Source organism: Biomphalaria glabrata, chromosome 11 (genome assembly GCF_947242115.1).
Source record: "Biomphalaria glabrata chromosome 11, xgBioGlab47.1, whole genome shotgun sequence".
NCBI lineage: Eukaryota > Metazoa > Mollusca > Gastropoda > Planorbidae > Biomphalaria > Biomphalaria glabrata.
In genome coordinates, this window is record NC_074721.1 from 19195065 (window position 1) to 19205921 (window position 10857).

Consider the following 10857-nt stretch of genomic DNA (forward strand, 5'->3'; position numbering starts at 1 on the left):
ATCTACGAAGATCTGATTTCTGAATTTGTGAACATGCACTATTTACATTAGATTTTTACCAAATATTTAAATTTTTACTACCTTTACTATTTTAACTGTGAATAGACCTTAATTTTAATTATATGACTGTATAGAATCTGGCCCTTGTTGTTTAGAGAGAGAGTAGTCCTTAAGGGACTGCAGGCACGACATGGCCTAAATTGTGCCGATGTGCCTCAAATCAACAAATCAAATCAAATCATATATTTGAACTGTTACGAGCAGATGTGACTCTTAATCATACAGGAAACAGAATCGTATATATAGTACTAGCCATATGTTACCCGCGGCCCGCGGGTCTTAATTTGCGTATCAATGTCGATATAGTCATTGAGAGTGTTTTGGAATTAAACGAAATAATAATGTAATAAGTAAAGCGAATGTGTGAATGAAGCTATCAAATCAAAATAGCTAATAGGCTTAAATCCATTTTTTTTTTCAAATGTTTTGTAAAATGTTTTACATGTTTCGGATGTTCCTTCAGAGTTGAAGATAGTTTACTTCCTAGTCCAAACCTCCCACAGGACGACGGGGGATGGGAGCGGGCAGGGTTTGAAACTTCGACAGACGATAAATCCGAACAACAATCCAGCGCGCAAACCGCACGACCAGGCAGCCTTCCAAATTAAAACATTTGCTTCTAGGCCTACATATATTTGATTAAAATTTGAGATGAATAGACTAAATTTTGTATGTTCATGTGTATAAAGTATAAAGTAGATCTTGAGGTAGACATAGATCTAAATCTACACTAATAAAGAGTTAAAAATTGGCTTTTATAGAGTTCATTCTGTGCTGCGCATGCGTGAACTTTTTTTCATGAATGAATATAGGCCTATCTCAACACGGCTACGCAGCTTTAGCGAACAGCGAACGAATGTATTAAAAATGCTTTAGAAAAACAAATTTGAATGTTAATTTGATTAAAATATCAAATGAATGGACAATAATTAGTATGTTTATGTGTTAAAGCATAAAACTATCTTTGCGAAAAGAAGTTTTATCATCTTAGAGTTCAATAAGAGTTTTAGACCTAGGCCTAGGAATAGACTCAGTAGAGAGATGTGTTAATGTGTGACCATTTGGTAATAGTAATGTCTAATGAAAGAATGTTCGCCAGGAAATTTGTAGTCACAGATATCAGGAACTAATTTATGTAAAAAATGCTTTTGAATAATATAGTGGATTGTATTTAGATGTATGTTTGTTAAACGTAGCTAATGATCTTTTCACTTTATTTCTCTTTCGCTACGAAAATAAAATTAGTTTTGCGAAAATGGGTTTACCCGAAGTCTTATCTATTAAAAACAAAAAGAACGATAGCTTTGTTAAATGAATGGGATTATAAAGTGAACAATTAAACGAAATAATTTTTAGTACGCGATTCATGAATGAATATAGATCTAGGCCTATCTCAACTCGGCTTTGCAGCCTTCGTATGTGAATGTAGCTTTAGAAAACCAAATTTGAATGTTTATTTGATCAAAATATGAAATGAATGGACTTTAATTAATATGTTTATGTGTTATAGTATAAAACTATCTGTGCAAAGAGAAGTTTTATCATCTTAGAGTTGAATTAGAGTTTTAGATCTAGGGATGGGATTATAAAGTAAACAATTAAATGATTTAATATTTAGTACGCGATTCATTACGGTATTGTCTAATGAAAGAATGTTCGTCAGGAAATCTGTAGTCACAGATATAAGGAACTAATTTATGTAAAAAATGCTTTTGAAACTCAAAATTGAAGGTTAATTTTATTATTTAATGAAATCAATGGATCTTCTTTTGTATTTTCATGTGTCAAAGTAAAAAACTATCTGCGCAAAGTGTATTTCTTAAAATTAGATCTAGATCTAAATCCTTTCGATCTTTTCTCATGTCAACATTGTAGACATGGCCTAGATCCATAAAATACTATAGCTGTAATAGAGTCAGACAACTTTATTTTTTTTGAGGGTCTTAAGTTTGTTTTAGGGCTACAAAACATACACTACGGTCTAAGTTAGTACCCAAGGAACATTCCTGCCAAGTTTTATCAAGATTGGTCAAGCGGTTTTGATGTCTATAAGTAACATACATACATACATACACCTCACATTCTACTTTATAATATAGATATAATGAGGACTTTAATCTTGATACAACAAATAATAATCTGTCAATTAGACCTTCATTTACATTACTCCATTTCTAAAAATCCCTCCTCCCTAAGACTTTCAACATGCATTCCCACCAGTCCACATTCAGGCTATGCTGCGCACGTAACATCCCCAATGTTCGACAAGTTTGATGTATATCGAACATATATCAGCACATTTTCTAAACATAATAGTTAACAATTGGAAATTCTAACTATTCAATAACATGTACTAAGAAACACAAGAATCCTAAGACAGTACCTTTTAATTATACCAACAACATCTACATTCTTCTATTATGCCTGTACAAAACACCCTCATTCCAGTCGCAATCAAATTGATAACCAACCAAGTCTATCTTGCTCTATACATATCCTTTTTCTACACACCTTTGTCTAATCTCTTGGCTGTCTTGTTCCCTACGAATGTCTGGAATACCTCCAATGTTCCAGTATCAGAAGACAATGATAAACCTTGTTCTATTCCACCTTTCTCCCAATCCTTTCTTTCATGTTTCCTTGATATCTTCCATTGCAGTTATCATATCTGTTGTGCCTATCTTGTGTCTCCCTTGTTCTGTGAAAGTTATGCTGTGTCTCACATGTTCTGTTATATGCAACTATTTCTTCGATATCACAGCCTCTAGATAATTTCTTCTCGGGATGTGCCACTTTATAGGGCCTTATTAGTCTTACTATATCTTCTATGGATTTCGGTTTCCTCTCTTCGGTTTCCTCTCTAACAGAAATATTTTAAATTCCTTCTGACACTCGTAAATCACTTTGTTCAACATTAGAAATGTCTTAAGGCTGTCAAAGGTCTTTTCTACCTCAGCAGTTTCTATCCAGTTATCAAATGGCTGCTCATTCTGTCCAGGAATGTCTGTGGGTCATCCTCTGGTTCTATCTCACAATTAATAAACTGTTGATGATAGGAAGCCTGTTTTCCGGAAAGTACTAAGTAGTTGCTCTTTTACAACATTGTAGTTGCGCTGGTTCATACATATCTTTGATGGAACCTCTGCTACAAATGACCTCGATAATAGGAATGACCATTTGTCTTCTGGGTATTCCAGTTCCCTCATTTCAATTTCGAATTTCTTCCATTTTAGCTTCTTTGAATATCACACCTTTATACTTTGCTAGTTTATTCCCTGTAGTTTCCTCCTTTCTTTTATCGCTCTCTTTTCCCTGGTCTGTTTTGAACTTTTTTTTCGCCATCTCCAATCTCTCTCTTTCAATGGCTACTAATTCGTTTTTCTTTTCCCTTTCAATTGCCATCTTTTCGTTTTCTTTTTTTTTCTTTCACAGCTATTTCTCTCCTTTTCTTTTTCTCTTTCTCTTTTGTCCTCCATGTCTAATCTCTCCTTTTCTTTTTCTCTTTTCATTGCTAATCTCTCCCTCTCCATCATTCTTGCACATATTTTTTTAGTTCCGATCCTTCAAGATCCAACAACCTCCCCTCTTCCTTCAACGCTGTTACCTCAGCCTTGTCCGCCATTGTCTATTACTAATAGTCGAATCGAAAAGTATCCTGTCTCTAGATCTAGACTTTAATTTTAATATCTCTACTGTCTCTTGACAGGAGATCAACTATGTATTGAGGAATCCGTAGGTTTTACCTTTTCGTTGGGCGCCACCTGTTACAAGCAGATGTGACTCTTAATCATACACTGAACAGAATCGTATATCTAATATATAAAGTAGAAAGTAAGGCGTATGTATGTATGTATGTATAGTACAGAAATCAAAACCATTTGACAGATCTTGATAAAACTTGGAAGAAATGTTCCTTGGGTACTAACTTAGAACGTAGTGTATGTATTGTAGCCCTAAATCAAACTTAAGACCCTCAAAAAAAAAAAGTTGCCCAACTCTATAAAAGTATTGTATCTTATAAATCTAGGCCATGTTGTGTCTAAATGATGAGAAGAGACCGAGCGCAGGAGAGATGAAAATCTCTAGATCTAAATTAGCTCTCATTCAAGAAAACATAATTTTGTTATTTTACACATGAACATACAAATACGTGTCTATTCATTTCATTATTTGATTCACATTAACCTTCAAATTTGAGTTTACAAAACATTTTTTACATAAAATCGTTCGCTCTAAATGTAAATAGCTTTAAACGTTTTGACATACTTTTCCATAACTTGCGGCACCATTATATCACGTAGTGATACAAATGAAATGAACGTTAGAGGTCATAATATCCCACATTATAAAGGCATATTATTAAACTAATAAACTACTTACATTATACAATTTACTTTCCAATGTGTTTTTTTAAAGCATTTAAGCCTACAGTTACCGATTTGGTTTAAATTTAAGTCTTTATTTTCAATTAATTTTTTTTTTTAAGATTTACTTATGCACATTTAGACCTGATAACATAGCTACACATATACATTAGACGTGTTCAAAGCACGTCATTCATCATGGCGCAGTATATAGGTCAACACTACAGTCTACAGTATCTAGGGCAACACAACCTCAAAGTGACAACAAAGTGTATAGTCTTTTACAATAATTGGCTCAAAAGTTTTTATTTATTGACTAGACTGCTGTGGCATTCAAATTGTTTAGATTCTGGATCTGGATCTACATGAAATTAAACTAACAATGTTATATAAACAATTACATTCACGCGTTCCATTTGATTATAAAATATATTTTATTGCTTTTTGTCACCCCTTCATGTGTTGTGCACACCACTATGTAAACACAGTATGATTGGACAGGCTACACGAGGCTCTATATGAGGGATGTAACATATACTAATATACAATAATTAATAAGCTTCTCGAGCCATTGAATTCACACTTACGATAGTAGGTCTACATCTTTTATAATAATATCTAGACTCTAGATCTTGTAGACCTACAAGCAAATGTTTTAATTAAAAAAATGGATTTAGGTCGATTAGCTATTTTGATAGCTCCATTAATACTATTTTTTAATTCACGCATTCGCTTTCTTATAGCAATATTATTTCATTTAATTGTTTCCAAAACACTCTCAGTGACTATATCGACAGTGATACGCAAATTAAGACCCGTGAGCTGCGGGTATTATATGTCTAGTATAGTGAGGATTTTAATCTTATAAAAATAAATAAAAATATACAAATAATAATCTGTCAATTAGACCTTCATTTACATTACTCCATTTCTAAAAATCCCTCCTCCCTAAGACTTTCAACATGCATTCCCACCAGTCCACATTCAGGCTATGCTGCGCACGTAACACTAACATATAAGTGCATTTGAGTTTGACAAAATTATTTACAAATTACTAATGTATGGAAAGGAGTAAAAATGAATGACTATTCTTGTTTCTAGATGTAAGAAATGCCTACTACAGATGACAGCAATTAATAACAGTGACTGAGGGGGCACTCAACATGGTAAAACAAAATGTACTTTTAGATTTAACAACTTATTGCAATTATGTATATTTTATAAAATTAGTGATATTGATATTTATATCATGGCCTGCAACTAAAGAACAAAATGAATTATAATTATTTATGTGATATTTTATTTGTAGTCACATTTTCATTATCAAATAAATATCTACTATTTTAATATGTTAATGCAATAGAATTAGAGATATGCTTATTGTGTCAGAGTGAAAGCTTATGTAATTTTAATATATGCTCCAGAATTTAATGTGCTTATTGTGTCAGAGTGAAAGCTTATGTAATTTTAATATATGCTCCAGAATTTAATGTTATGCCTTAAATGATATTGTATTGCTCAAAATTATTATTTTTCAGTGTCATAACTATGCAGTTTCCTGCCATTAAAAAGAAGGAAAATCTGAAAGTTTTAAGGTTAAAGAAGAAATTGTACAATTCAAAGATACTTCAGATATATTATAAAAAGAAAGTTCAATGTTTTCAAGAGGAGCTAAAGAAAAGTCGACTTTTAAATGAAAAATTACAAGCTCGCCTAAAAAAATATGATGGTAAATATATTAACTCAGTAGTTTAGTGATAAGAATATATTATAATTTGCAAAACAGTCATTGCTAAATAAAATTAAAGTAAAATATTATTGTTTGGTACACTACCCACATGACACTCTTCTTATTTGTTTGGCAATAGTAATAGATAACAGTTATATCAACTGGAACCCAATTTTATGTTTAATGCATGATTGTAAAAAGTATATTTATATTATTTAGATTTACCTTTACATCTGTTCTGTTCCAAAATATCATAAATGTATATGATTTTGATAGATAGAAAACTGCCAAATATGTCCAAATGATCATATTTCAAATACATAAAACGGGTATGAGTTTGTGTGGTGCATCTGCATTAAAAGTGAAAACAATCAGAAACAAAAGGATTGAAACCCAGTGATTTGAATATATCATTAGACCTAGGATTAGATAAATATTATAATATATATTATTTATATATTCTATAAAATTGTAAATAGTCACTTGAATTACCCTAGAATCTAAATCTAGATCTATATTATCTTATAAATTATTGACCTATAATATATGTAGTCTAGATCAGTGGGTCCCAAATGTGACTCATAAATCCTATTTATAGTATAAACTTGCCCAAGGACCCTCAAGGGAAAAGTTGCATAAATTCATAATTTTAAAAGAAATTAAATAAAAAAAATACTTGGGAGGATGGGTTGAGATTATTATGAGGCTTAATGTTTTGAGTCTCAACCCTGAATCCTTCACCAGCACTAATTTCTAGGTTTTTTTTCTTGATGACTAGGCTCATAATGGTACTGAAAACCTTTTACTAAAAAGGAAGATGGTAAAGCAGTCAACAACTTCTGTACAATAACCCCTAATGCAGGATATTAAATTGGGATCTGTTTTTGTAAGGAGAACTGAGGGTATCCATTTTTGAACATTAGGTTAAGTTCAACGTTTGTGGATAATTCAATAACCTGCTACTGTATTAGATAGTATTCATTTGTGTTTGGTATGTAAGTTTGTCTACATGCTAATTGGTTCAACACCTAGGCAGGAATGTCTTGAAATCTTTTGTTTGGCTCTGCATAAAGAGCCATTAGGTGTTAACAAGCAAGAAAATGTTTCACTATTTTACATTTTTGAAACTATTGGAAATTACAAACATTATCCTCTTCCCACATTTGAATAGTATATAAAAGTTTTGAGAAAAAAAAAACAGATATTATGCTTTTAGTTTAGATTAAATTAATTGGTAACTTTTTAGTTTTAAATTAGTTTTATTTAATTTGGCAAATAAATCTGTCATATGGTTCTGTCATTTTTTTGAGTTAATCAAACTATGTTGTAAATCAGTGTCTTTGCTTTCGTGGAATTCTAACACTGATTCTAAGAGAGCATAAAATCACATAAAAACCCTGCTCTTTTAGATAAGCAACGTACTACTGCCTGAAGTAATTAATCATTTTAGTCTTCATTATTATCCAAACAAAGTTGAGCAAATAATCTCTCATTGATGAATAACACAGTGTTAATGAAAATACATTTGGTACAGCTTGCTTTCAGTGGTGACCGGTCATTTCATCCCCGGTCATTTCATCCTTGCTCACGTCATGCTCGGTCATTTCTTCCCTGGTCATTTCATCCCCAATTAAATATTTTTTTCTTATTCGTTGTTTAATTGTGCTGTTAAGGCTTTGAATTTAAGCCCTCATTTCATCTAATATATAAATATGATTATTTTGAATGGTTTTTGTTATTTTTGACATGTTATTAATGTGTTTTTAGTGGTTCCCCCACCATTTTATATTCTTGATAAATCTTATTATTGTAAATCATGGTGTGTACTTAGCTATGGCGCTTCTATTGGATGTGGGGGATGTAATATTATAATACTACCTTTCACATGACATAATGATCAAAGGTCAAACTTTGGTGGAAGTAGTGGATATCTTTTGGAAGATGAGAACTAAATAAGGTTTTATTTTTTCTAATAAAGTCTGATTTCACCCATCCTCAGGATATCAGGTCAGCTATATAAGTTTTGCTTTGACTCCTTTTAAACATTAAAGTTGTAAATTGTGTTATAGGACTTAATTTGTATACATTTCATAATTCTATTGATATTTCATTTCTACATGTATATGTAAATTTGTTTATTGATATTCACTTTAGATATCAACACTGGTATATTTATGTGGACATAAATACCTGTTTATACTATAATTCTGTCATGATGAGGTTTCTATAACCTTTAAAATTGATCGAGTGCTTATTGGGTCGATCTGATCTAAATTTTCCCACCCCACTCTGTCTTATTGATGTAGATAAAAACAAAACCAATTTTTTAGATGACCTCTATATTTATACATGTTGTTTTTTTGTATTGTTTTTAATGGCTTTTAATTTTATTCTTATCTAATGCATTACACTTTTTTGTCATGTAAAAAAAAATATATTAATAATTGCTTATTTCACAATTTTTACAATTACTATTTTTTAGATAAAATGATCAGATGATGAAGTGACCAGTGGATGAAATGACCGGGAACCACTTTCAGTATGTGAGATAGTCACATTATCTTCATTTTATTGCTGGTTTGACAGTAGGAACAGAAATAAGTCAAGGGTCTTTTACATGGTGTGTGGTGGCTGAATGGTAAAGCACTTGGCTTCCTAACTTATGGTCCTCGGGTTCAAATCTCAGTGAAGTCAGAATTTTTAGGACACTCCTTAGTCCACTAACTCAGATGGGTACCTGACATTAGTGTTGGGAAAGTAAAGAAAGTAAAGACAGTTGGTCATTGTGCTGGCCACATGCCACCCTCACCATTGCCTTAGAAACGGGTGATCTTTACATCATCTGCCCGATAGATTGCAAAGTCTGAAAGGGGTACTTTACTTACTTGCTTACACTAGTAAAGCTTTGACATTGAAAAATCTTTTTTATTAATTAGGTAAATAATATTTCACCTTTCCTGTTGGTTTCCTAACATTTAGCAAATAACATTTATTGAAAAAACATTCTCTTATTGAACAAATCTAATGTAGACTAAAAGTAAAGCTTTGTTTCCTGGCGACTCTTTAAGCTGTAGAAAACATTCAGTTGATTTAAATAGAAAACAAATTGTCTACATACTGAGCCATGTATTCAATCCTTTGTGTACATCCATTGGCTGGCTTGTGCAGTACAGTAGTTATTACCTCACTGGTAATAAATTCAAGATTCTAGACCTAGATGATTATCTAGACTATACTATAATATATAATTTATGGACTTAATAATAAAAATAGAACTTTTGACTTTTTCAGAACGATTGACTAAAATGAATGTAGGACATGAAATAGAGCTGCTTGTAGAAGCAATAAAGCGCCTTGGAAAAGAAGGTATTCATTGTAGTTTCATCATTTATATCTCGACTTATAACTTTTAGTAGATGAAGTAGCCATTACGATTTATTTATTGGAAATGCCATTACTTTGAAGAGTTGAAACCCTATTTGAATGACTAGAATAACACATTAATTGATATAGGACTTTAAAAAAAAATAGCTTTTATGTAATTCATCCTTTCATGATCATAGCTTGCTCAGTGCACTATCATTCAATCTCTTTTGTGTTTTTGTTGACATGCTGGGAAAGGGGGGGGGGTATATGGAAGAACATTTTTGTTCTGTTCTCTGGGGCTTAGCAAACAAAACTCAGCTTGAGTCGGGATTTAAATTTTAGCCCATTGATAAGGAGCCACTTGGTTTATGCCACACATCCAACAAAGGAATATCTGTATGGGTAAGGAAATTTGTATGTGAGAAAAAGGTTATATTTATTAACTTTTAATCTCTGTAATTATTTTCCACGTTCTGATGGAATTCTCCATTTTGCTCAGAAGAATTTCACTACCCATTTTTTGATTAAGCTTTAATGATGTTTTTGTTTTTCATCAGAAAAGTTTTATTTCGTATAGATTTAAAGGGTAATGCATGCGCTTTTAAAATAAGACAAAGTAAAGTTTCTAAAATCAAACATTAATTTAATTAAATGACTTCAAATCAACGATGGTATCGTAAATTAGGAGAGAAAGAGTTAAAATTTCATCTGCTATTTTTTTTTTGTTTTCAAAATATTTGTAGAATAGTACATTTCTAAAATTTTAAAGTCATTATTTCCATTTGCCATTAGTGCCTAGAAGTAGGTGATAGGAAGAAGAAATCTACAAGGCTTGGTTGTGAAATTCATTTACAAATTCTGAGAAAAACTAAACATGTCGTTTTACATTAATTATTTACTAATGAAATTTTAAAGAAAAACCTTATACACTTAAAAAAAAATAAAAATGAATTACTGGCTAAACTGTGTTGCTAATTTTTCAGGAGCTGGTTGTAAATATGAGGTGATATTTGGAACTTTGTTTAATGATGACAAATGTGCAACTATATTTGAGGCTCTGGTTGGCACACTCCGAGCTGCTAAAAAGAAAAAAATCATAAAGTATGATGGAGAACTTTCTTTGCAAGGTGTTCACGACAAAATTGTTATTTCATTGTGCTGACAGCATTTAGCACAGAGTGTTGAGTTTCTTCTTGTAAGTGCTAGTAAATGACAAGCATTAACTAAAACATGCCATCAAATGCATTTGTATTTCGCTATTTAGCTATTTTTCTTTTTGTTATATGTTTATATAAAATTGTTAAAATCTTTGATTTAATTTATGGGAACAAGTACTGT

The 10857-nt window shown here is 31.6% G+C and overlaps 1 long non-coding RNA gene across 1 annotated transcript; it reads left to right on the forward strand.

Moving 5' to 3' along the window:
- Nucleotides 1–6016: 6016 nt before the first annotated feature.
- Nucleotides 6017–10565, forward strand: LOC129921662 (uncharacterized). The gene is made up of 3 exons (XR_008773614.1): nt 6017–6153; nt 8636–8692; nt 10503–10565. It is a non-coding gene; the product is annotated as an uncharacterized LOC129921662 (long non-coding RNA).
- Nucleotides 10566–10857: the final 292 nt, after the last annotated feature.